Consider the following 24232-nt stretch of genomic DNA (forward strand, 5'->3'; position numbering starts at 1 on the left):
ACTGTCCTGCTGGTTTATTTTGCTGCTGTGTGGGTCCTGGCCAGAAATTCCCTCTCCTGGGCTAAAGTCCATTTCTGATCCTCGGGTGGCCTCCAACTTAACTTTCGGCCACAGAACAATTCTCCACATTTTCACGGAAATACCTTCAGTATGCCTGTCGGTTACTCTGCCCTACCCACTTGTATCTACCCATGGGCTTATTGTGGATGATTGCATTGACATGTCAGTCTTTGTCTCACAGTCCATCAAGCCAAAATACAGCACCTGCAACAGTCCCTTTGCACTGAAGTATCAATTAGATTTTGTTTAAGTGCCTGTGGTGGGATTTGAACCAAGATCCACCTGACTCACAAGCAAGAGTGCTACCTATTGTGCTATGGCCATTTCGCGGTGAAAAAAGCAAGTTTTTAGGGAGTGTCTTAAAGGAGGAGCGAGAGGTAGCAAGGCGGAGCTGTTTCGGGAGATACTGTGTCCATTACCCATCCCCCGACCATGCCTTCCCTGTGACCATCAGTGAGCACTGGAACTTTGCACAAATTTGAAGTTGATGACATCTTGGTCCGAATGAAGCCTCCCTGCCTTGCTGAACCTGACATCACTTGCCCAACTGCAACTGCCGTATTGTCAATCTTTAAAAAGACATCACCCCAGGTGGGGCTCGAACCCACAATCCCTGGCTTAGAAGGCCAGTGCCTTATCCATTAGGCCACTGGGGCTGAATACATGAAGTGACCCACCTGAGGGCAATTGGCCAGTGAAGTAGGTTTCAAGGAAGTATCTTCAAGGAGGAGAGAAAGGTCGCGAGGCGGAGATGTTTATGGAGATACCGTGCCCAGTGCCTATCCCCCGACCCCGATTGCTCTTTGTTTTCATGGGTGAGCCCTGGAACTTTGCTCAAATTTGACTTCACCATTCCTGGATTTCTCTGCCATTCATACTATGCTACTCCACTGGACTGCACTGTAAGACTCAGTCAGCTGCTGTGACTCTGATCTTCTATTCAGTTGCTCTTTGAAAGGAATTTTGTGTAGTTTACAGTCCGTTCTCCATTGCTACTGTTACCTGCTGAGTCTATGACTGTCCTTCTGGTTTATTTTGCTGCTGTGTGGGTCCTGGCTAGAAATTCCCTCTCCTGGGTTAAAGTCCATTTCTGGATCTGAGGGTGGCCTCCAACTTAACTTTCGGCCACAGAACAATTCTCCACATTGTTACGGAAATACCTTCAGTATACCTGTCGGTTACTCTGCCCTACCCAATTGTGTCTATCCATGGGCTTATTGTGGATGATTGTATTGTCATTTTGGGATTGCAGGAAACTTGTCTCACAGTCCATGACACTTTCTGCCATGAATTCAAGCCAAAATACAGCAGCTCCAACTGTACTGAAGTATCAACTAGATTTCTATCTGTCATGGGATTTGAACCCACAACCTTCTGACTCACACACAAAATTGTCACGCACTGAGCCATGGCATCAGATTTTATGGAGTGTCTGAAAAGAGGAGCGAGAGGTAGCAAGGCGGAGCTGTTTCAGGAGATACTGTGTGCACGACCCATCCCCCGACCCTGCCCACCCTGTGACCATCAACTGCCGTATTGTCAATCTTTAAAAAGACATCACCCCAGGTGGGACTCGAACCCACAATCCCTGGCTTAGAAGGCCAGTGCCTTATCCATTAGGCCACTGGGGCTGAACACATGAAGTGACCCACCTGAGGGCAATTGGCCAGTGAAGTAGGTTTCGAGGAAGTATCTTCAAGGAGGAGAGAAAGGTCGCGAGGCGGAGATGTTTATGGAGATACCGTGCCCAGTGCCTATCCCCCGACCCCGATTGCTCTTTGCTTTCATGGGTGAGCCCTGGAACTTTGCTCAAATTTGACTTCACCATTCCTGGATTTCTCTGCCATTCATACTATGCTACTCCACTGGACTGCACTGTAAGACTCAGTCAGCTGCTGTGACTCTGATCTTCTATTCAGTTGCTCTTTGAAAGGAATTTTGTGTAGTTTACAGTCCGTTCTCCATTGCTACTGTTACCTGCTGAGTCTATGACTGTCCTTCTGGTTTATTTTGCTGCTGTGTGGGTCCTGGCTAGAAATTCCCTCTCCTGGGTTAAAGTCCATTTCTGGATCTGAGGGTGGCCTCCAACTTAACTTTCGGCCACAGAACAATTCTCCACATTGTTACGGAAATACCTTCAGTATACCTGTCGGTTACTCTGCCCTACCCAATTGTGTCTATCCATGGGCTTATTGTGGATGATTGTATTGTCATTTTGGGATTGCAGGAAACTTGTCTCACAGTCCATGACACTTTCTGCCATGAATTCAAGCCAAAATACAGCAGCTCCAACTGTACTGAAGTATCAACTAGATTTCTATCTCATGGGATTTGAACCCACAACCTTCTGACTCACACACAAAATTGTCACGCACTGAGCCATGGCATCAGATTTTATGGAGTGTCTGAAAGGAGGAGCGAGAGGTAGCAAGGCGGAGATGTTTCAGGAGATACTGTGTGCACGACCCATCCCCCGACCCTGCCCACCCTGTGACCATCAACTGCCGTATTGTCAATCTTTAAAAAGACATCACCCCAGGTGGGACTCGAACCCACAATCCCTGGCTTAGGAGGCCAGTGCCTTATCCATTAGGCCACTGGTGCTGAACTCATGAAGTGACCCACCTGAGGGTAATTGACCACTCTGAAATGTGATATCTGCCTCACATTTTCAGAGTGTGAGAAAGTTGAGCACAGATGGAAGCTATTTTCTCCCATCATATCTGCCACTGCTCGCACCATGGCAGAGCCATCTACAACAACAGCTTGCATTTATATAGCGCCTGTAACATAATAAAACCTTCCATGATGCTTCACAGGATCATTATCAAATAAAATCTTACACCGAGCCACATGAGGTACCAGGACAGGTGTCCTAAACCTTGATCACTGAAGTAGGTTTCGAGGGAGCATCTTCAAGGAGGAGAGAAAGGTAGCGAGGCGGAGATGTTTATGGAGATACCGTGCCCAGTGCCTATCCCCCGACCCCGATTGCTCTTTGGCTTCATGGGTGATCCCTGGAACTTTGCTCAAATTTGACTTCCCTATTCCTGGATTTCGGTGCCATTTATACTACGCTACTCCACTGGACTGCACTGTAAGACTCAGTCAGCTGCTGTGACTCTGATCTTCTATTCAGTTGCTCTTTGAAAGGAATTTTGTGTAGTTTACAGTCCGTTCTCCATTGCTACTGTTACCTGCTGAGTCTATGACTGTCCTTCTGGTTTATTTTGCTGCTGTGTGGGTCCTGGCTAGAAATTCCCTCTCCTGGGTTAAAGTCCATTTCTGGATCTGAGGGTGGCCTCCAACTTAACTTTCGGCCACAGAACAATTCTCCACATTGTTACGGAAATACCTTCAGTATACCTGTCGGTTACTCTGCCCTACCCAATTGTGTCTATCCATGGGCTTATTGTGGATGATTGTATTGTCATTTTGGGATTGCAGGAAACTTGTCTCACAGTCCATGACACTTTCTGCCATGAATTCAAGCCAAATTACAGCAGCTCCAACTGTACTGAAGTATCAACTAGATTTCTATCTGTCATGGGATTTGAACCCACAACCTTCTGACTCACACACAAAATTGTCACGCACTGAGCCATGGCATCAGATTTTATGGAGTGTCTGAAAAGAGGAGCGAGAGGTAGCAAGGCGGAGCTGTTTCAGGAGATACTGTGTGCACGACCCATCCCCCGACCCTGCCCACCCTGTGACCATCAACTGCCGTATTGTCAATCTTTAAAAAGACATCACCCCAGGTGGGACTCGAACCCACAATCCCTGGCTTAGAAGGCCAGTGCCTTATCCATTAGGCCACTGGGGCTGAACACATGAAGTGACCCACCTGAGGGCAATTGGCCAGTGAAGTAGGTTTCGAGGAAGTATCTTCAAGGAGGAGAGAAAGGTCGCGAGGCGGAGATGTTTATGGAGATACCGTGCCCAGTGCCTATCCCCCGACCCCGATTGCTCTTTGCTTTCATGGGTGAGCCCTGGAACTTTGCTCAAATTTGACTTCACCATTCCTGGATTTCTCTGCCATTCATACTATGCTACTCCACTGGACTGCACTGTAAGACTCAGTCAGCTGCTGTGACTCTGATCTTCTATTCAGTTGCTCTTTGAAAGGAATTTTGTGTAGTTTACAGTCCGTTCTCCATTGCTACTGTTACCTGCTGAGTCTATGACTGTCCTTCTGGTTTATTTTGCTGCTGTGTGGGTCCTGGCTAGAAATTCCCTCTCCTGGGTTAAAGTCCATTTCTGGATCTGAGGGTGGCCTCCAACTTAACTTTCGGCCACAGAACAATTCTCCACATTGTTACGGAAATACCTTCAGTATACCTGTCGGTTACTCTGCCCTACCCAATTGTGTCTATCCATGGGCTTATTGTGGATGATTGTATTGTCATTTTGGGATTGCAGGAAACTTGTCTCACAGTCCATGACACTTTCTGCCATGAATTCAAGCCAAAATACAGCAGCTCCAACTGTACTGAAGTATCAACTAGATTTCTATCTGTCATGGGATTTGAACCCACAACCTTCTGACTCACACACAAAATTGTCACGCACTGAGCCATGGCATCAGATTTTATGGAGTGTCTGAAAGGAGGAGCGAGAGGTAGCAAGGCGGAGATGTTTCAGGAGATACTGTGTGCACGACCCATCCCCCGACCCTGCCCACCCTGTGACCATCAACTGCCGTATTGTCAATCTTTAAAAAGACATCACCCCAGGTGGGACTCGAACCCACAATCCCTGGCTTAGGAGGCCAGTGCCTTATCCATTAGGCCACTGGGGCTGAACTCATGAAGTGACCCACCTGAGGGTAATTGACCACTCTGAAATGTGATATCTGCCTCACATTTTCAGAGTGTGAGAAAGTTGAGCACAGATGGAAGCTATTTTCTCCCATCATATCTGCCACTGCTCGCACCATGGCAGAGCCATCTACAACAACAGCTTGCATTTATATAGTGCCTGTTACATAATAAAACCTTCCATGATGCTTCACAGGATCATTATCAAATAAAATCTTACACCGAGCCACATGAGGTACCAGGACAGGTGTCCTAAACCTTGATCACTGAAGTAGGTTTCGAGGGAGCATCTTCAAGGAGGAGAGAAAGGTAGCGAGGCGGAGATGTTTATGGAGATACCGTGCCCAGTGCCTATCCCCCGACCCCGATTGCTCTTTGGCTTCATGGGTGATCCCTGGAACTTTGCTCAAATTTGACTTCCCTATTCCTGGATTTCTGTGCCATTTATACTATGCTACTCCACTGGACTGCACTGTAAGACTCAGTCAGCTGCTGTGACTCTGATCTTCTATTCAGTTGCTCTTTGAAAGGAATTTGTGTTGTTTACAGTCCATTCCCCATTGCTACTGTTACCTGCTGAGTCTATGACTGTCCTGCTGGTTTATTTTGCTGCTGTGTGGGTCCTGGCCAGAAATTCCCTCTCCTGGGCTAAAGTCCATTTCTGATCCTCGGGTGGCCTCCAACTTAACTTTCGGCCACAGAACAATTCTCCACATTTTCACGGAAATACCTTCAGTATGCCTGTCGGTTACTCTGCCCTACCCACTTGTATCTACCCATGGGCTTATTGTGGATGATTGCATTGACATGTCAGTCTTTGTCTCACAGTCCATCAAGCCAAAATACAGCACCTGCAACAGTCCCTTTGCACTGAAGTATCAATTAGATTTTGTTTAAGTGCCTGTGGTGGGATTTGAACCCAGATCCACCTGACTCACAAGCAAGAGTGCTACCTATTGTGCTATGGCCATTTCGCGGTGAAAAAAGCAAGTTTTTAGGGAGTGTCTTAAAGGAGGAGCGAGAGGTAGCAAGGCGGAGCTGTTTCGGGAGATACTGTGTCCATTACCCATCCCCCGACCATGCCTTCCCTGTGACCATCAGTGAGCACTGGAACTTTGCACAAATTTGAAGTTGATGACATCTTGGTCCGAATGAAGCCTCCCTGCCTTGCTGAACCTGACATCACTTGCCCAACTGCAACTGCCGTATTGTCAATCTTTAAAAAGACATCACCCCAGGTGGGGCTCGAACCCACAATCCCTGGCTTAGAAGGCCAGTGCCTTATCCATTAGGCCACTGGGGCTGAATACATGAAGTGACCCACCTGAGGGCAATTGGCCAGTGAAGTAGGTTTCGAGGAAGTATCTTCAAGGAGGAGAGAAAGGTCGCGAGGCGGAGATGTTTATGGAGATACCGTGCCCAGTGCCTATCCCCCGACCCCGATTGCTCTTTGTTTTCATGGGTGAGCCCTGGAACTTTGCTCAAATTTGACTTCACCATTCCTGGATTTCTCTGCCATTCATACTATGCTACTCCACTGGACTGCACTGTAAGACTCAGTCAGCTGCTGTGACTCTGATCTTCTATTCAGTTGCTCTTTGAAAGGAATTTTGTGTAGTTTACAGTCCGTTCTCCATTGCTACTGTTACCTGCTGAGTCTATGACTGTCCTTCTGGTTTATTTTGCTGCTGTGTGGGTCCTGGCTAGAAATTCCCTCTCCTGGGTTAAAGTCCATTTCTGGATCTGAGGGTGGCCTCCAACTTAACTTTCGGCCACAGAACAATTCTCCACATTGTTACGGAAATACCTTCAGTATACCTGTCGGTTACTCTGCCCTACCCAATTGTGTCTATCCATGGGCTTATTGTGGATGATTGTATTGTCATTTTGGGATTGCAGGAAACTTGTCTCACAGTCCATGACACTTTCTGCCATGAATTCAAGCCAAAATACAGCAGCTCCACCTGTACTGAAGTATCAACTAGATTTCTATCTGTCATGGGATTTGAACCCACAACCTTCTGACTCACACACAAAATTGTCACGCACTGAGCCATGGCATCAGATTTTATGGAGTGTCTGAAAGGAGGAGCGAGAGGTAGCAAGGCGGAGCTGTTTCAGGAGATACTGTGTGCACGACCCATCCCCCGACCCTGCCCACCCTGTGACCATCAACTGCCGTATTGTCAATCTTTAAAAAGACATCACCCCAGGTGGGACTCGAACCCACAATCCCTGGCTTAGGAGGCCAGTGCCTTATCCATTAGGCCACTGGGGCTGAACTCATGTAGTGACCCACCTGAGGGTAATTGACCACTCTGAAATGTGATATCTGCCTCACATTTTCAGAGTGTGAGAAAGTTGAGCACAGATGGAAGCTATTTTCTCCCATCATATCTGCCACTGCACGCACCATGGCAGAGCCATCTACAACAACAGCTTGCATTTATATAGCGCCTGTAACATAATAAAACCTTCCATGATGCTTCACAGGATCATTATCAAATAAAATCTTACACCGAGCCACATGAGGTACCAGGACAGGTGTCCTAAACCTTGATCACTGAAGTAGGTTTCGAGGGAGCATCTTCAAGGAGGAGAGAAAGGTAGCGAGGCGGAGATGTTTATGGAGATACCGTGCCCAGTGCCTATCCCCCGACCCCGATTGCTCTTTGGCTTCATGGGTGATCCCTGGAACTTTGCTCAAATTTGACTTCCCTATTCCTGGATTTCTGTGCCATTTATACTATGCTACTCCACTGGACTGCACTGTAAGACTCAGTCAGCTGCTGTGACTCTGATCTTCTATTCAGTTGCTCTTTGAAAGGAATTTGTGTTGTTTACAGTCCATTCCCCATTGCTACTGTTACCTGCTGAGTCTATGACTGTCCTGCTGGTTTATTTTGCTGCTGTGTGGGTCCTGGCCAGAAATTCCCTCTCCTGGGCTAAAGTCCATTTCTGATCCTCGGGTGGCCTCCAACTTAACTTTCGGCCACAGAACAATTCTCCACATTGTTACGGAAATACCTTCAGTATACCTGTCGGTTACTCTGCCCTACCCAATTGTGTCTATCCATGGGCTTATTGTGGATGATTGTATTGTCATTTTGGGATTGCAGGAAACTTGTCTCACAGTCCATGACACTTTCTGCCATGAATTCAAGCCAAAATACAGCAGCTCCAACTGTACTGAAGTATCAACTAGATTTCTATCTGTCATGGGATTTGAACCCACAACCTTCTGACTCACACACAAAATTGTCACGCACTGAGCCATGGCATCAGATTTTATGGAGTGTCTGAAAAGAGGAGCGAGAGGTAGCAAGGCGGAGCTGTTTCAGGAGATACTGTGTGCACGACCCATCCCCCGACCCTGCCCACCCTGTGACCATCAACTGCCGTATTGTCAATCTTTAAAAAGACATCAGCCCAGGTGGGACTCGAACCCACAATCCCTGGCTTAGAAGGCCAGTGCCTTATCCATTAGGCCACTGGGGCTGAACACATGAAGTGACCCACCTGAGGGCAATTGGCCAGTGAAGTAGGTTTCGAGGAAGTATCTTCAAGGAGGAGAGAAAGGTCGCGAGGCGGAGATGTTTATGGAGATACCGTGCCCAGTGCCTATCCCCCGACCCCGATTGCTCTTTGCTTTCATGGGTGAGCCCTGGAACTTTGCTCAAATTTGACTTCACCATTCCTGGATTTCTCTGCCATTCATACTATGCTACTCCACTGGACTGCACTGTAAGACTCAGTCAGCTGCTGTGACTCTGATCTTCTATTCAGTTGCTCTTTGAAAGGAATTTTGTGTAGTTTACAGTCCGTTCTCCATTGCTACTGTTACCTGCTGAGTCTATGACTGTCCTTCTGGTTTATTTTGCTGCTGTGTGGGTCCTGGCTAGAAATTCCCTCTCCTGGGTTAAAGTCCATTTCTGGATCTGAGGGTGGCCTCCAACTTAACTTTCGGCCACAGAACAATTCTCCACATTGTTACGGAAATACCTTCAGTATACCTGTCGGTTACTCTGCCCTACCCAATTGTGTCTATCCATGGGCTTATTGTGGATGATTGTATTGTCATTTTGGGATTGCAGGAAACTTGTCTCACAGTCCATGACACTTTCTGCCATGAATTCAAGCCAAAATACAGCAGCTCCAACTGTACTGAAGTATCAACTAGATTTCTATCTGTCATGGGATTTGAACCCACAACCTTCTGACTCACACACAAAATTGTCACGCACTGAGCCATGGCATCAGATTTTATGGAGTGTCTGAAAGGAGGAGCGAGAGGTAGCAAGGCGGAGATGTTTCAGGAGATACTGTGTGCACGACCCATCCCCCGACCCTGCCCACCCTGTGACCATCAACTGCCGTATTGTCAATCTTTAAAAAGACATCACCCCAGGTGGGACTCGAACCCACAATCCCTGGCTTAGGAGGCCAGTGCCTTATCCATTAGGCCACTGGTGCTGAACTCATGAAGTGACCCACCTGAGGGTAATTGACCACTCTGAAATGTGATATCTGCCTCACATTTTCAGAGTGTGAGAAAGTTGAGCACAGATGGAAGCTATTTTCTCCCATCATATCTGCCACTGCTCGCACCATGGCAGAGCCATCTACAACAACAGCTTGCATTTATATAGCGCCTGTAACATAATAAAACTTTCCATGATGCTTCACAGGATCATTATCAAATAAAATCTTACACCGAGCCACATGAGGTACCAGGACAGGTGTCCTAAACCTTGATCACTGAAGTAGGTTTCGAGGGAGCATCTTCAAGGAGGAGAGAAAGGTAGCGAGGCGGAGATGTTTATGGAGATACCGTGCCCAGTGCCTATCCCCCGACCCCGATTGCTCTTTGGCTTCATGGGTGATCCCTGGAACTTTGCTCAAATTTGACTTCCCTATTCCTGGATTTCGGTGCCATTTATACTACGCTACTCCACTGGACTGCACTGTAAGACTCAGTCAGCTGCTGTGACTCTGATCTTCTATTCAGTTGCTCTTTGAAAGGAATTTTGTGTAGTTTACAGTCCGTTCTCCATTGCTACTGTTACCTGCTGAGTCTATGACTGTCCTTCTGGTTTATTTTGCTGCTGTGTGGGTCCTGGCTAGAAATTCCCTCTCCTGGGTTAAAGTCCATTTCTGGATCTGAGGGTGGCCTCCAACTTAACTTTCGGCCACAGAACAATTCTCCACATTGTTACGGAAATACCTTCAGTATACCTGTCGGTTACTCTGCCCTACCCAATTGTGTCTATCCATGGGCTTATTGTGGATGATTGTATTGTCATTTTGGGATTGCAGGAAACTTGTCTCACAGTCCATGACACTTTCTGCCATGAATTCAAGCCAAATTACAGCAGCTCCAACTGTACTGAAGTATCAACTAGATTTCTATCTGTCATGGGATTTGAACCCACAACCTTCTGACTCACACACAAAATTGTCACGCACTGAGCCATGGCATCAGATTTTATGGAGTGTCTGAAAAGAGGAGCGAGAGGTAGCAAGGCGGAGCTGTTTCAGGAGATACTGTGTGCACGACCCATCCCCCGACCCTGCCCACCCTGTGACCATCAACTGCCGTATTGTCAATCTTTAAAAAGACATCACCCCAGGTGGGACTCGAACCCACAATCCCTGGCTTAGAAGGCCAGTGCCTTATCCATTAGGCCACTGGGGCTGAACACATGAAGTGACCCACCTGAGGGCAATTGGCCAGTGAAGTAGGTTTCGAGGAAGTATCTTCAAGGAGGAGAGAAAGGTCGCGAGGCGGAGATGTTTATGGAGATACCGTGCCCAGTGCCTATCCCCCGACCCCGATTGCTCTTTGCTTTCATGGGTGAGCCCTGGAACTTTGCTCAAATTTGACTTCACCATTCCTGGATTTCTCTGCCATTCATACTATGCTACTCCACTGGACTGCACTGTAAGACTCAGTCAGCTGCTGTGACTCTGATCTTCTATTCAGTTGCTCTTTGAAAGGAATTTTGTGTAGTTTACAGTCCGTTCTCCATTGCTACTGTTACCTGCTGAGTCTATGACTGTCCTTCTGGTTTATTTTGCTGCTGTGTGGGTCCTGGCTAGAAATTCCCTCTCCTGGGTTAAAGTCCATTTCTGGATCTGAGGGTGGCCTCCAACTTAACTTTCGGCCACAGAACAATTCTCCACATTGTTACGGAAATACCTTCAGTATACCTGTCGGTTACTCTGCCCTACCCAATTGTGTCTATCCATGGGCTTATTGTGGATGATTGTATTGTCATTTTGGGATTGCAGGAAACTTGTCTCACAGTCCATGACACTTTCTGCCATGAATTCAAGCCAAAATACAGCAGCTCCAACTGTACTGAAGTATCAACTAGATTTCTATCTGTCATGGGATTTGAACCCACAACCTTCTGACTCACACACAAAATTGTCACGCACTGAGCCATGGCATCAGATTTTATGGAGTGTCTGAAAGGAGGAGCGAGAGGTAGCAAGGCGGAGATGTTTCAGGAGATACTGTGTGCACGACCCATCCCCCGACCCTGCCCACCCTGTGACCATCAACTGCCGTATTGTCAATCTTTAAAAAGACATCACCCCAGGTGGGACTCGAACCCACAATCCCTGGCTTAGGAGGCCAGTGCCTTATCCATTAGGCCACTGGGGCTGAACTCATGAAGTGACCCACCTGAGGGTAATTGACCACTCTGAAATGTGATATCTGCCTCACATTTTCAGAGTGTGAGAAAGTTGAGCACAGATGGAAGCTATTTTCTCCCATCATATCTGCCACTGCTCGCACCATGGCAGAGCCATCTACAACAACAGCTTGCAGTTATATAGTGCCTGTAACATAATAAAACCTTCCATGATGCTTCACAGGATCATTATCAAATAAAATCTTACACCGAGCCACATGAGGTACCAGGACAGGTGTCCTAAACCTTGATCACTGAAGTAGGTTTCGAGGGAGCATCTTCAAGGAGGAGAGAAAGGTAGCGAGGCGGAGATGTTTATGGAGATACCGTGCCCAGTGCCTATCCCCCGACCCCGATTGCTCTTTGGCTTCATGGGTGATCCCTGGAACTTTGCTCAAATTTGACTTCCCTATTCCTGGATTTCGGTGCCATTTATACTACGCTACTCCACTGGACTGCACTGTAAGACTCAGTCAGCTGCTGTGACTCTGATCTTCAATTCAGTTGCTCTTTGAAAGGAATTTGTGTTGTTTACAGTCCATTCCCCATTGCTACTGTTACCTGCTGAGTCTATGACTGTCCTACTGGTTTATTTTGCTGCTGTGTGGGTCCTGGCCAGAAATTCCCTCTCCTGGGCTAAAGTCCATTTCTGATCCTCGGGTGGCCTCCAACTTAACTTTCGGCCACAGAACAATTCTCCACATTTTCACGGAAATACCTTCAGTATGCCTGTCGGTTACTCTGCCCTACCCACGGGCTTATTGTGGATGATTGCATTGACATGTCAGTCTTTGTCTCACCATCCATCAAGCCAAAATACAGCACCTGCTACAGTCCCTTTGCACTGAAGTATCAATTTGATTTTGTTTAAGTGCCTGTGGTGGGATTTGAACCCAGATCCACCTGACTCACAAGCAAGAGTGCTACCTATTGTGCTATGGCCATTTCGCGGTGAAAAAAGCAAGTTTTTAGGGAGTGTCTTAAAGGAGGAGCGAGAGGTAGCAAGGCGGAGCTGTTTCGGGAGATACTGTGTCCATTACCCATCCCCCGACCATGCCTTCCCTGTGACCATCAGTGAGCACTGGAACTTTGCACAAATTTGAAGTTGATGACATCTTGGTCCGAATGAAGCCTCCCTGCCTTGCTGAACCTGACATCACTTGCCCAACTGCAACTGCCGTATTGTCAATCTTTAAAAAGACATCACCCCAGGTGGGGCTCGAACCCACAATCCCTGGCTTAGAAGGCCAGTGCCTTATCCATTAGGCCACTGGGGCTGAATACATGAAGTGACCCACCTGAGGGCAATTGGCCAGTGAAGTAGGTTTCGAGGAAGTATCTTCAAGGAGGAGAGAAAGGTCGCGAGGCGGAGATGTTTATGGAGATACCGTGCCCAGTGCCTATCCCCCGACCCCGATTGCTCTTTGTTTTCATGGGTGAGCCCTGGAACTTTGCTCAAATTTGACTTCACCATTCCTGGATTTCTCTGCCATTCATACTATGCTACTCCACTGGACTGCACTGTAAGACTCAGTCAGCTGCTGTGACTCTGATCTTCTATTCAGTTGCTCTTTGAAAGGAATTTTGTGTAGTTTACAGTCCGTTCTCCATTGCTACTGTTACCTGCTGAGTCTATGACTGTCCTTCTGGTTTATTTTGCTGCTGTGTGGGTCCTGGCTAGAAATTCCCTCTCCTGGGTTAAAGTCCATTTCTGGATCTGAGGGTGGCCTCCAACTTAACTTTCGGCCACAGAACAATTCTCCACATTGTTACGGAAATACCTTCAGTATACCTGTCGGTTACTCTGCCCTACCCAATTGTGTCTATCCATGGGCTTATTGTGGATGATTGTATTGTCATTTTGGGATTGCAGGAAACTTGTCTCACAGTCCATGACACTTTCTGCCATGAATTCAAGCCAAAATACAGCAGCTCCAACTGTACTGAAGTATCAACTAGATTTCTATCTGTCATGGGATTTGAACCCACAACCTTCTGACTCACACACAAAATTGTCACGCACTGAGCCATGGCATCAGATTTTATGGAGTGTCTGAAAGGAGGAGCGAGAGGTAGCAAGGCGCAGCTGTTTCAGGAGATACTGTGTGCACGACCCATCCCCCGACCCTGCCCACCCTGTGACCATCAACTGCCGTATTGTCAATCTTTAAAAAGACATCACCCCAGGTGGGACTCGAACCCACAATCCCTGGCTTAGGAGGCCAGTGCCTTATCCATTAGGCCACTGGGGCTGAACTCATGAAGTGACCCACCTGAGGGTAATTGACCACTCTGAAATGTGATATCTGCCTCACATTTTCAGAGTGTGAGAAAGTTGAGCACAGATGGAAGCTATTTTCTCCCATCATATCTGCCACTGCTCGCACCATGGCAGAGCCATCTACAACAACAGCTTGCATTTATATAGCGCCTGTAACATAATAAAACCTTCCATGATGCTTCACAGGATCATTATCAAATAAAATCTTACACCGAGCCACATGAGGTACCAGGACAGGTGTCCTAAACCTTGATCACTGAAGTAGGTTTCGAGGGAGCATCTTCAAGGAGGAGAGAAAGGTAGCGAGGCGGAGATGTTTATGGAGATACCGTGCCCAGTGCCTATCCCCCGACCCCGATTGCTCTTTGGCTTCATGGGTGATCCTTGGAACTTTGCTCAAATTTGACTTCCCTATTCCTGGATTTCTGTGCCATTTATACTATGCTACTCCACTGGACTGCACTGTAAGACTCAGTCAGCTGCTGTGACTCTGATCTTCTATTCAGTTGCTCTTTGAAAGGAATTTGTGTTGTTTACAGTCCATTCCCCATTGCTACTGTTACCTGCTGAGTCTATGACTGTCCTACTGGTTTATTTTGCTGCTGTGTGGGTCCTGGCCAGAAATTCCCTCTCCTGGGCTAAAGTCCATTTCTGATCCTCGGGTGGCCTCCAACTTAACTTTCGGCCACAGAACAATTCTCCACATTGTTACGGAAATACCTTCAGTATGCCTGTCGGTTACTCTGCCCTACCCACTTGTATCTACCCATGAACTTATTGTGGATGATTGCATTGAAATGTCAGTCTTTGTCTCACAGTCCATCAAGCCAAAATACAGCACCTGCAACAGTCCCTTTGCACTGAAGTATCAATTAGATTTTGTTCAAGCGCCTGTGGTGGGATTTGAACCCAGATCCACCTGACTCACAAGCAAGAGTGCTACCTATTGTGCTATGACCATTTCGCGGTGAAAAAAGCAAGTTTTTAGGGAGTGTCTTAAAGGAGGAGCGAGAGGTAGCAAGGCGGAGCTGTTTCGGGAGATACTGTGTCCATTACCCATCCCCCGACCATGCCTTCCCTGTGACCATCAGTGAGCACTGGAACTTTGCACAAATTTGAAGTTGATGACATCTTGGTCCGAATGAAGCCTCCCTGCCTTGCTGAACCTGACATCACTTGCCCAACTGCAACTGCCGTATTGGAAATCTTTAAAAAGACTTCACCCCAGGTGGGGCTCGAACCCACAATCCCTGGCTTAGAAGGCCAGTGCCTTATCCATTAGGCCACTGGGGCTGAACACATGAAGTGACCCACCTGAGGGCAATTGGCCAGTGAAGTAGGTTTCGAGGAAGTATCTTCAAGGAGGAGAGAAAGGTCGCGAGGCGGAGATGTTTATGGAGATACCGTGCCCAGTGCCTATCCCCCGACCCCGATTGCTCTTTGCTTTCATGGGTGAGCCCTGGAACTTTGCTCAAATTTGACTTCACCATTCCTGGATTTCTCTGCCATTCATACTATGCTACTCCACTGGACTGCACTGTAAGACTCAGTCAGCTGCTGTGACTCTGATCTTCTATTCAGTTGCTCTTTGAAAGGAATTTTGTGTAGTTTACAGTCCGTTCTCCATTGCTACTGTTACCTGCTGAGTCTATGACTGTCCTTCTGGTTTATTTTGCTGCTGTGTGGGTCCTGGCTAGAAATTCCCTCTCCTGGGTTAAAGTCCATTTCTGGATCTGAGGGTGGCCTCCAACTTAACTTTCGGCAACAGAACAATTCTCCACATTGTTATGGAAATACCTTCAGTATACCTGTCGGTTACTCTGCCCTATACATGGGCTTATTGTGGATGATTGTATTGTCATTTTGGGATTGCAGGAAACTTGTCTCACAGTCCATGACACTTTCTGCCATGAATTCAAGCCAAAATACAGCAGCTCCAACTGTACTGAAGTATCAACTAGATTTCTATCTGTCATGGGATTTGAACCCACAACCTTCTGACTCACACACAAAATTGTCACGCACTGAGCCATGGCATCAGATTTTATGGAGTGTCTGAAAGGAGGAGCGAGAGGTAGCAAGGCGCAGCTGTTTCAGGAGATACTGTGTGCACGACCCATCCCCCGACCCTGCCCACCCTGTGACCATCAACTGCCGTATTGTCAATCTTTAAATAGACATCACCCCAGGTGGGACTCGAACCCACAATCCCTGGCTTAGGAGGCCAGTGCCTTATCCATTAGGCCACTGGGGCTGAACTCATGAAGTGACCTACCTGAGGGTAATTGACCACTCTGAAATGTGATATCTGCCTCACATTTTCAGAGTGTGAGAAAGTTGAGCACAGATGGAAGCTATTTTCTCCCATCATATCTGCCACTGCTCGCACCATGGCAGAGCCATCTGCAACAACAACTTGCATTTATATAGCGCCTGTAACATAATAAAACCTTCCATGATGCTTCACAGGATCATTATCAAATAAATCTCACACCGAGCCACATGAGGTACCAGGACAGGTGTCCTAAACCTTGATCACTGAAGTAGGTTTCGAGGGAGCATCTTCAAGGAGGAGAGAAAGGTAGCGAGGCGGAGATGTTTATGGAGATACCGTGCCCAGTGCCTATCCCCCGACCCCGATTGCTCTTTGGTTTCATGGGTGATCCCTGGAACTTCGCTCAAATTTGACTTCCCTATTCCTGGATTTCTGTGCCATTTATACTATGCTACTCCACTGGACTGCACTGTAAGACTCAGTCAGCTGCTGTGACTCTGATCTTCTATTCAGTTGCTCTTTGAAAGGAATTTGTGTAGTTTACAGTCCATTCCCCATTGCTACTGTTACCTGCTGAGTCTATGACTGTCCTACTGGTTTATTTTGCTGCTGTGTGGGTCCTGGCCAGAAATTCCCTCTCCTGGGCTAAAGTCCATTTCTGATCCTCGGGTGGCCTCCAACTTAACTTTCGGCCACAGAACAATTCTCCACATTTTCACGGAAATACCTTCAGTATGCCTGTCGGTTACTCTGCCCTACCCACTTGTATCTACCCATGGGCTTATTGTGGATGATTGCATTGACATGTCAGTCTTTGTCTCACAGTCCATCAAGCCAAAATACAGCACCTGCAACAGTCCCTTTGCACTGAAGTATCAATTAGATTTTGTTTAAGTGCCTGTGGTGGGATTTGAACCAAGATCCACCTGACTCACAAGCAAGAGTGCTACCTATTGTGCTATGGCCATTTCGCGGTGAAAAAAGCAAGTTTTTAGGGAGTGTCTTAAAGAGGAGCGAGAGGTAGCAAGGCGGAGCTGTTTCGGGAGATACTGTGTCCATTACCCATCCCCCGACCATGCCTTCCCTGTGACCATCAGTGAGCACTGGAACTTTGCACAAATTTGAAGTTGATGACATCTTGGTCCGAATGAAGCCTCCCTGCCTTGCTGAACCTGACATCACTTGCCCAACTGCAACTGCCGTATTGTCAATCTTTAAAAAGACATCACCCCAGGTGGGGCTCGAACCCACAATCCCTGGCTTAGAAGGCCAGTGCCTTATCCATTAGGCCACTGGGGCTGAATACATGAAATGACCCACCTGAGGGCAATTGGCCAGTGAAGTAGGTTTCAAGGAAGTATCTTCAAGGAGGAGAGAAAGGTCGCGAGGCGGAGATGTTTATGGAGATACCGTGCCCAGTGCCTATCCCCCGACCCCGATTGCTCTTTGTTTTCATGGGTGAGCCCTGGAACTTTGCTCAAATTTGACTTCACCATTCCTGGATTTCTCTGCCATTCATACTATGCTACTCCACTGGACTGCACTGTAAGACTCAGTCAGCTGCTGTGACTCTGATCTTCTATTCAGTTGCTCTTTGAAAGGAATTTTGTGTAGTTTACAGTCCGTTCTCCATTGCTACTGTTACCTGCTGAGTCTATGACTGTCCTTCTGGTTTATTTTGCTGCTGTGTGGGTCCTGGCTAGAAATTCCCTCTCCTGGGTTAAAGTCCATTTCTGGATCTGAGGGTGGCCTCCAACTTAACTTTCGGCCACAGAACAATTCTCCACATTGTTACGGAAATACCTTCAGTATACCTGTCGGTTACTCTGCCCTACCCAATTGTGTCTATCCATGGGCTTATTGTGGATGATTGTATTGTCATTTTGGGATTGCAGGAAACTTGTCTCACAGTCCATGACACTTTCTGCCATGAATTCAAGCCAAAATACAGCAGCTCCAACTGTACTGAAGTATCAACTAGATTTCTATCTGTCATGGGATTTGAACCCACAACCTTCTGACTCACACACAAAATTGTCACGCACTGAGCCATGGCATCAGATTTTATGGAGTGTCTGAAAGGAGGAGCGAGAGGTAGCAAGGCGGAGCTGTTTCAGGAGATACTGTGTGCACGACCCATCCCCCGACCCTGCCCACCCTGTGACCATCAACTGCCGTATTGTCAATCTTTAAAAAGACATCACCCCAGGTGGGACTCGAACCCACAATCCCTGGCTTAGGAGGCCAGTGCCTTATCCATTAGGCCACTGGGGCTGAACTCATGAAGTGACCCACCTGAGGGTAATTGACCACTCTGAAATGTGATATCTGCCTCACATTTTCAGAGTGTGAGAAAGTTGAGCACAGATGGAAGCTATTTTCTCCCATCATATCTGCCACAGAACGCACCATGGCAGAGCCATCTACAACAACAGCTTGCATTTATATAGCGCCTGTAACATAATAAAACCTTCCATGATGCTTCACAGGATCATTATCAAATAAAATCTTACACCGAGCCACATGAGGTACCAGGACAGGTGTCCTAAACCTTGATCACTGAAGTAGGTTTCGAGGGAGCATCTTCAAGGAGGAGAGAAAGGTAGCGAGGCGGAGATGTTTATGGAGATACCGTGCCCAGTGCCTATCCCCCGACCCCGATTGCTCTTTGGCTTCATGGGTGATCCCTGGAACTTTGCTCAAATTTGACTTCCCTATTCCTGGATTTCTGTGCCATTTATACTATGCTACTCCACTGGACTGCACTGTAAGACTCAGTCAGCTGCTGTGACTCTGATCTTCTATTCAGTTGCTCTTTGAAAGGAATTTGTGTTGTTTACAGTCCATTCCCCATTGCTACTGTTACCTGCTGAGTCTATGACTGTCCTACTGGTTTATTTTGCTGCTGTGTGGGTCCTGGCCAGAAATTCCCTCTCCTGGGCTAAAGTCCATTTCTGATCCTCGGGTGGCCTCCAACTTAACTTTCGGCCACAGAACAATTCTCCACATTTTCACGGAAATACCTTCAGTATGCCTGTCGGTTACTCTGCCCTACCCACTTGTATCTACCCATGGGCTTATTGTGGATGATTGCATTGACATGTCAGTCTTTGTCTCACAGTCCATCAAGCCAAAATACAGCACCTGCAACAGTCCCTTTGCACTGAAGTATCAATTAGATTTTGTTTAAGTGCCTGTGGTGGGATTTGAACCAAGATCCACCTGACTCACAAGCAAGAGTGCTACCTATTGTGCTATGGCCATTTCGCGGTGAAAAAAGCAAGTTTTTAGGGAGTGTCTTAAAGGAGGAGCGAGAGGTAGCAAGGCGGAGCTGTTTCGGGAGATACTGTGTCCATTACCCATCCCCCGACCATGCCTTCCCTGTGACCATCAGTGAGCACTGGAACTTTGCACAAATTTGAAGTTGATGACATCTTGGTCCGAATGAAGCCTCCCTGCCTTGCTGAACCTGACATCACTTGCCCAACTGCAACTGCCGTATTGTCAATCTTTAAAAAGACATCACCCCAGGTGGGGCTCGAACCCACAATCCCTGGCTTAGAAGGCCAGTGCCTTATCCATTAGGCCACTGGGGCTGAATACATGAAGTGACCCACCTGAGGGCAATTGGCCAGTGAAGTAGGTTTCAAGGAAGTATCTTCAAGGAGGAGAGAAAGGTCGCGAGGCGGAGATGTTTATGGAGATACCGTGCCCAGTGCCTATCCCCCGACCCCGATTGCTCTTTGTTTTCATGGGTGAGCCCTGGAACTTTGCTCAAATTTGACTTCACCATTCCTGGATTTCTCTGCCATTCATACTATGCTACTCCACTGGACTGCACTGTAAGACTCAGTCAGCTGCTGTGACTCTGATCTTCTATTCAGTTGCTCTTTGAAAGGAATTTTGTGTAGTTTACAGTCCGTTCTCCATTGCTACTGTTACCTGCTGAGTCTATGACTGTCCTTCTGGTTTATTTTGCTGCTGTGTGGGTCCTGGCTAGAAATTCCCTCTCCTGGGTTAAAGTCCATTTCTGGATCTGAGGGTGGCCTCCAACTTAACTTTCGGCCACAGAACAATTCTCCACATTGTTACGGAAATACCTTCAGTATACCTGTCGGTTACTCTGCCCTACCCAATTGTGTCTATCCATGGGCTTATTGTGGATGATTGTATTGTCATTTTGGGATTGCAGGAAACTTGTCTCACAGTCCATGACACTTTCTGCCATGAATTCAAGCCAAAATACAGCAGCTCCAACTGTACTGAAGTATCAACTAGATTTCTATCTGTCATGGGATTTGAACCCACAACCTTCTGACTCACACACAAAATTGTCACGCACTGAGCCATGGCATCAGATTTTATGGAGTGTCTGAAAGGAGGAGCGAGAGGTAGCAAGGCGGAGCTGTTTCAGGAGATACTGTGTGCACGACCCATCCCCCGACCCTGCCCACCCTGTGACCATCAACTGCCGTATTGTCAATCTTTAAAAAGACATCACCCCAGGTGGGACTCGAACCCACAATCCCTGGCTTAGGAGGCCAGTGCCTTATCCATTAGGCCACTGGGGCTGAACTCATGAAGTGACCCACCTGAGGGTAATTGACCACTCTGAAATGTGATATCTGCCTCACATTTTCAGAGTGTGAGAAAGTTGAGCACAGATGGAAGCTATTTTCTCCCATCATATCTGCCACTGCTCGCACCATGGCAGAGCCATCTACAACAACAGCTTGCATTTATATAGCGCCTGTAACATAATAAAACCTTCCATGATGCTTCACAGGATCATTATCAAATAAAATCTTACACCGAGCCACATGAGGTACCAGGACAGGTGTCCTAAACCTTGATCACTGAAGTAGGTTTCGAGGGAGCATCTTCAAGGAGGAGAGAAAGGTAGCGAGGCGGAGATGTTTATGGAGATACCGTGCCCAGTGCCTATCCCCCGACCCCGATTGCTCTTTGGCTTCATGGGTGATCCCTGGAACTTTGCTCAAATTTGACTTCCCTATTCCTGGATTTCGGTGCCATTTATACTACGCTACTCCACTGGACTGCACTGTAAGACTCAGTCAGCTGCTGTGACTCTGATCTTCAATTCAGTTGCTCTTTGAAAGGAATTTGTGTTGTTTACAGTCCATTCCCCATTGCTACTGTTACCTGCTGAGTCTATGACTGTCCTACTGGTTTATTTTGCTGCTGTGTGGGTCCTGGCCAGAAATTCCCTCTCCTGGGCTAAAGTCCATTTCTGATCCTCGGGTGGCCTCCAACTTAACTTTCGGCCACAGAACAATTCTCCACATTTTCACGGAAATACCTTCAGTATGCCTGTCGGTTACTCTGCCCTACCCACGGGCTTATTGTGGATGATTGCATTGACATGTCAGTCTTTGTCTCACCATCCATCAAGCCAAAATACAGCACCTGCAACAGTCCCTTTGCACTGAAGTATCAATTTGATTTTGTTTAAGTGCCTGTGGTGGGATTTGAACCCAGATCCACCTGACTCACAAGCAAGAGTGCTACCTATTGTGCTATGGCCATTTCGCGGTGAAAAAAGCAAGTTTTTAGGGAGTGTCTTAAAGGAGGAGCGAGGGGTAGCAAGGCGGAGCTGTTTCGGGAGATACTGTGTCCATTACCCATCCCCCGACCATGCCTTCCCTGTGACCATCAGTGAGCACTGGAACTTTGCACAAATTTGAAGTTGATGACATCTTGGTCCGAATGAAGCCTCCCTGCCTTGCTGAACCTGACATCACTTGCCCAACTGCAACTGCCGTATTGTCAATCTTTAAAAAGACATCACCCCAGGTGGGGCTCGAACCCACAATCCCTGGCTTAGAAGGCCAGTGCCTTATCCATTAGGCCACTGGGGCTGAACACATGAAGTGACCCACCTGAGGGCAATTGGCCAGTGAAGTAGGTTTCGAGGAAGTATCTTCAAGGAGGAGAGAAAGGTCGCGAGGCGGAGATGTTTATGGAGATACCGTGCCCAGTGCCTATCCCCCGACCCCGATTGCTCTTTGTTTTCATGGGTGAGCCCTGGAACTTTGCTCAAATTTGACTTCACCATTCCTGGATTTCTCTGCCATTCATACTATGCTACTCCACTGGACTGCACTGTAAGACTCAGTCAGCTGCTGTGACTCTGATCTTCTATTCAGTTGCTCTTTGAAAGGAATTTTGTGTAGTTTACAGTCCGTTCTCCATTGCTACTGTTACCTGCTGAGTCTATGACTGTCCTTCTGGTTTATTTTGCTGCTGTGTGGGTCCTGGCTAGAAATTCCCTCTCCTGGGTTAAAGTCCATTTCTGGATCTGAGGGTGGCCTCCAACTTAACTTTCGGCCACAGAACAATTCTCCACATTGTTACGGAAATACCTTCAGTATACCTGTCGGTTACTCTGCCCTACCCAATTGTGTCTATCCATGGGCTTATTGTGGATGATTGTATTGTCATTTTGGGATTGCAGGAAACTTGTCTCACAGTCCATGACACTTTCTGCCATGAATTCAAGCCAAAATACAGCAGCTCCAACTGTACTGAAGTATCAACTAGATTTCTATCTGTCATGGGATTTGAACCCACAACCTTCTGACTCACACACAAAATTGTCACGCACTGAGCCATGGCATCAGATTTTATGGAGTGTCTGAAAGGAGGAGCGAGAGGTAGCAAGGCGCAGCTGTTTCAGGAGATACTGTGTGCACGACCCATCCCCCGACCCTGCCCACCCTGTGACCATCAACTGCCGTATTGTCAATCTTTAAAAAGACATCACCCCAGGTGGGACTCGAACCCACAATCCCTGGCTTAGGAGGCCAGTGCCTTATCCATTAGGCCACTGGGGCTGAACTCATGAAGTGACCCACCTGAGGGTAATTGACCACTCTGAAATGTGATATCTGCCTCACATTTTCAGAGTGTGAGAAAGTTGAGCACAGATGGAAGCTATTTTCTCCCATCATATCTGCCACTGCTCGCACCATGGCAGAGCCATCTACAACAACAGCTTGCATTTATATAGCGCCTGTAACATAATAAAACCTTCCATGATGCTTCACAGGATCATTATCAAATAAAATCTTACACCGAGCCACATGAGGTACCAGGACAGGTGTCCTAAACCTTGATCACTGAAGTAGGTTTCGAGGGAGCATCTTCAAGGAGGAGAGAAAGGTAGCGAGGCGGAGATGTTTATGGAGATACCGTGCCCAGTGCCTATCCCCCGACCCCGATTGCTCTTTGGCTTCATGGGTGATCCTTGGAACTTTGCTCAAATTTGACTTCCCTATTCCTGGATTTCTGTGCCATTTATACTATGCTACTCCACTGGACTGCACTGTAAGACTCAGTCAGCTGCTGTGACTCTGATCTTCTATTCAGTTGCTCTTTGAAAGGAATTTGTGTTGTTTACAGTCCATTCCCCATTGCTACTGTTACCTGCTGAGTCTATGACTGTCCTACTGGTTTATTTTGCTGCTGTGTGGGTCCTGGCCAGAAATTCCCTCTCCTGGGCTAAAGTCCATTTCTGATCCTCGGGTGGCCTCCAACTTAACTTTCGGCCACAGAACAATTCTCCACATTGTTACGGAAATACCTTCAGTATGCCTGTCGGTTACTCTGCCCTACCCACTTGTATCTACCCATGAACTTATTGTGGATGATTGCATTGAAATGTCAGTCTTTGTCTCACAGTCCATCAAGCCAAAATACAGCACCTGCAACAGTCCCTTTGCACTGAAGTATCAATTAGATTTTGTTCAAGCGCCTGTGGTGGGATTTGAACCCAGATCCACCTGACTCACAAGCAAGAGTGCTACCTATTGTGCTATGACCATTTCGCGGTGAAAAAAGCAAGTTTTTAGGGAGTGTCTTAAAGGAGGAGCGAGAGGTAGCAAGGCGGAGCTGTTTCGGGAGATACTGTGTCCATTACCCATCCCCCGACCATGCCTTCCCTGTGACCATCAGTGAGCACTGGAACTTTGCACAAATTTGAAGTTGATGACATCTTGGTCCGAATGAAGCCTCCCTGCCTTGCTGAACCTGACATCACTTGCCCAACTGCAACTGCCGTATTGGAAATCTTTAA

The 24232-nt window shown here is 47.3% G+C and overlaps 21 non-coding genes across 21 annotated transcripts; all 21 read right to left on the minus strand.

The window, feature by feature from the left end:
• Positions 1–643: 643 nt before the first annotated feature.
• On the minus strand, positions 644–716 carry trnar-ucu (transfer RNA arginine (anticodon UCU)). The gene has a single exon. It is a non-coding gene; the product is annotated as a tRNA-Arg (tRNA).
• A 902-nt stretch (positions 717–1618) lies between these two features.
• On the minus strand, positions 1619–1691 carry trnar-ucu (transfer RNA arginine (anticodon UCU)). The gene has a single exon. It is a non-coding gene; the product is annotated as a tRNA-Arg (tRNA).
• A 900-nt stretch (positions 1692–2591) lies between these two features.
• Positions 2592–2664, minus strand: trnar-ccu (transfer RNA arginine (anticodon CCU)). The gene has a single exon. It is a non-coding gene; the product is annotated as a tRNA-Arg (tRNA).
• A 1149-nt stretch (positions 2665–3813) lies between these two features.
• Positions 3814–3886, minus strand: trnar-ucu (transfer RNA arginine (anticodon UCU)). The gene has a single exon. It is a non-coding gene; the product is annotated as a tRNA-Arg (tRNA).
• A 902-nt stretch (positions 3887–4788) lies between these two features.
• Positions 4789–4861, minus strand: trnar-ccu (transfer RNA arginine (anticodon CCU)). Its single transcript has one exon. It is a non-coding gene; the product is annotated as a tRNA-Arg (tRNA).
• A 1249-nt stretch (positions 4862–6110) lies between these two features.
• Positions 6111–6183, minus strand: trnar-ucu (transfer RNA arginine (anticodon UCU)). The gene has a single exon. It is a non-coding gene; the product is annotated as a tRNA-Arg (tRNA).
• Positions 6184–7085: 902 nt separating this feature from the next.
• On the minus strand, positions 7086–7158 carry trnar-ccu (transfer RNA arginine (anticodon CCU)). The gene has a single exon. It is a non-coding gene; the product is annotated as a tRNA-Arg (tRNA).
• A 1147-nt stretch (positions 7159–8305) lies between these two features.
• Positions 8306–8379, minus strand: trnar-ucu (transfer RNA arginine (anticodon UCU)). Its single transcript has one exon. It is a non-coding gene; the product is annotated as a tRNA-Arg (tRNA).
• A 901-nt stretch (positions 8380–9280) lies between these two features.
• On the minus strand, positions 9281–9353 carry trnar-ccu (transfer RNA arginine (anticodon CCU)). The gene has a single exon. It is a non-coding gene; the product is annotated as a tRNA-Arg (tRNA).
• A 1149-nt stretch (positions 9354–10502) lies between these two features.
• Positions 10503–10575, minus strand: trnar-ucu (transfer RNA arginine (anticodon UCU)). Its single transcript has one exon. It is a non-coding gene; the product is annotated as a tRNA-Arg (tRNA).
• Positions 10576–11477: 902 nt separating this feature from the next.
• trnar-ccu (transfer RNA arginine (anticodon CCU)) lies at positions 11478–11550 on the minus strand. Its single transcript has one exon. It is a non-coding gene; the product is annotated as a tRNA-Arg (tRNA).
• Positions 11551–12785: 1235 nt separating this feature from the next.
• Positions 12786–12858, minus strand: trnar-ucu (transfer RNA arginine (anticodon UCU)). The gene has a single exon. It is a non-coding gene; the product is annotated as a tRNA-Arg (tRNA).
• Positions 12859–13760: 902 nt separating this feature from the next.
• On the minus strand, positions 13761–13833 carry trnar-ccu (transfer RNA arginine (anticodon CCU)). The gene has a single exon. It is a non-coding gene; the product is annotated as a tRNA-Arg (tRNA).
• A 1249-nt stretch (positions 13834–15082) lies between these two features.
• Positions 15083–15155, minus strand: trnar-ucu (transfer RNA arginine (anticodon UCU)). The gene has a single exon. It is a non-coding gene; the product is annotated as a tRNA-Arg (tRNA).
• Positions 15156–16043: 888 nt separating this feature from the next.
• On the minus strand, positions 16044–16116 carry trnar-ccu (transfer RNA arginine (anticodon CCU)). The gene has a single exon. It is a non-coding gene; the product is annotated as a tRNA-Arg (tRNA).
• A 1247-nt stretch (positions 16117–17363) lies between these two features.
• trnar-ucu (transfer RNA arginine (anticodon UCU)) lies at positions 17364–17436 on the minus strand. Its single transcript has one exon. It is a non-coding gene; the product is annotated as a tRNA-Arg (tRNA).
• Positions 17437–18338: 902 nt separating this feature from the next.
• trnar-ccu (transfer RNA arginine (anticodon CCU)) lies at positions 18339–18411 on the minus strand. The gene has a single exon. It is a non-coding gene; the product is annotated as a tRNA-Arg (tRNA).
• A 1249-nt stretch (positions 18412–19660) lies between these two features.
• Positions 19661–19733, minus strand: trnar-ucu (transfer RNA arginine (anticodon UCU)). Its single transcript has one exon. It is a non-coding gene; the product is annotated as a tRNA-Arg (tRNA).
• Positions 19734–20635: 902 nt separating this feature from the next.
• On the minus strand, positions 20636–20708 carry trnar-ccu (transfer RNA arginine (anticodon CCU)). Its single transcript has one exon. It is a non-coding gene; the product is annotated as a tRNA-Arg (tRNA).
• A 1235-nt stretch (positions 20709–21943) lies between these two features.
• On the minus strand, positions 21944–22016 carry trnar-ucu (transfer RNA arginine (anticodon UCU)). Its single transcript has one exon. It is a non-coding gene; the product is annotated as a tRNA-Arg (tRNA).
• Positions 22017–22918: 902 nt separating this feature from the next.
• trnar-ccu (transfer RNA arginine (anticodon CCU)) lies at positions 22919–22991 on the minus strand. Its single transcript has one exon. It is a non-coding gene; the product is annotated as a tRNA-Arg (tRNA).
• Between the last annotated feature and the right edge of the window lie 1241 nt (positions 22992–24232).

Source organism: Pristiophorus japonicus, chromosome 19 (genome assembly GCF_044704955.1).
Source record: "Pristiophorus japonicus isolate sPriJap1 chromosome 19, sPriJap1.hap1, whole genome shotgun sequence".
Taxonomy (NCBI): Eukaryota; Metazoa; Chordata; class Chondrichthyes; family Pristiophoridae; genus Pristiophorus; species Pristiophorus japonicus.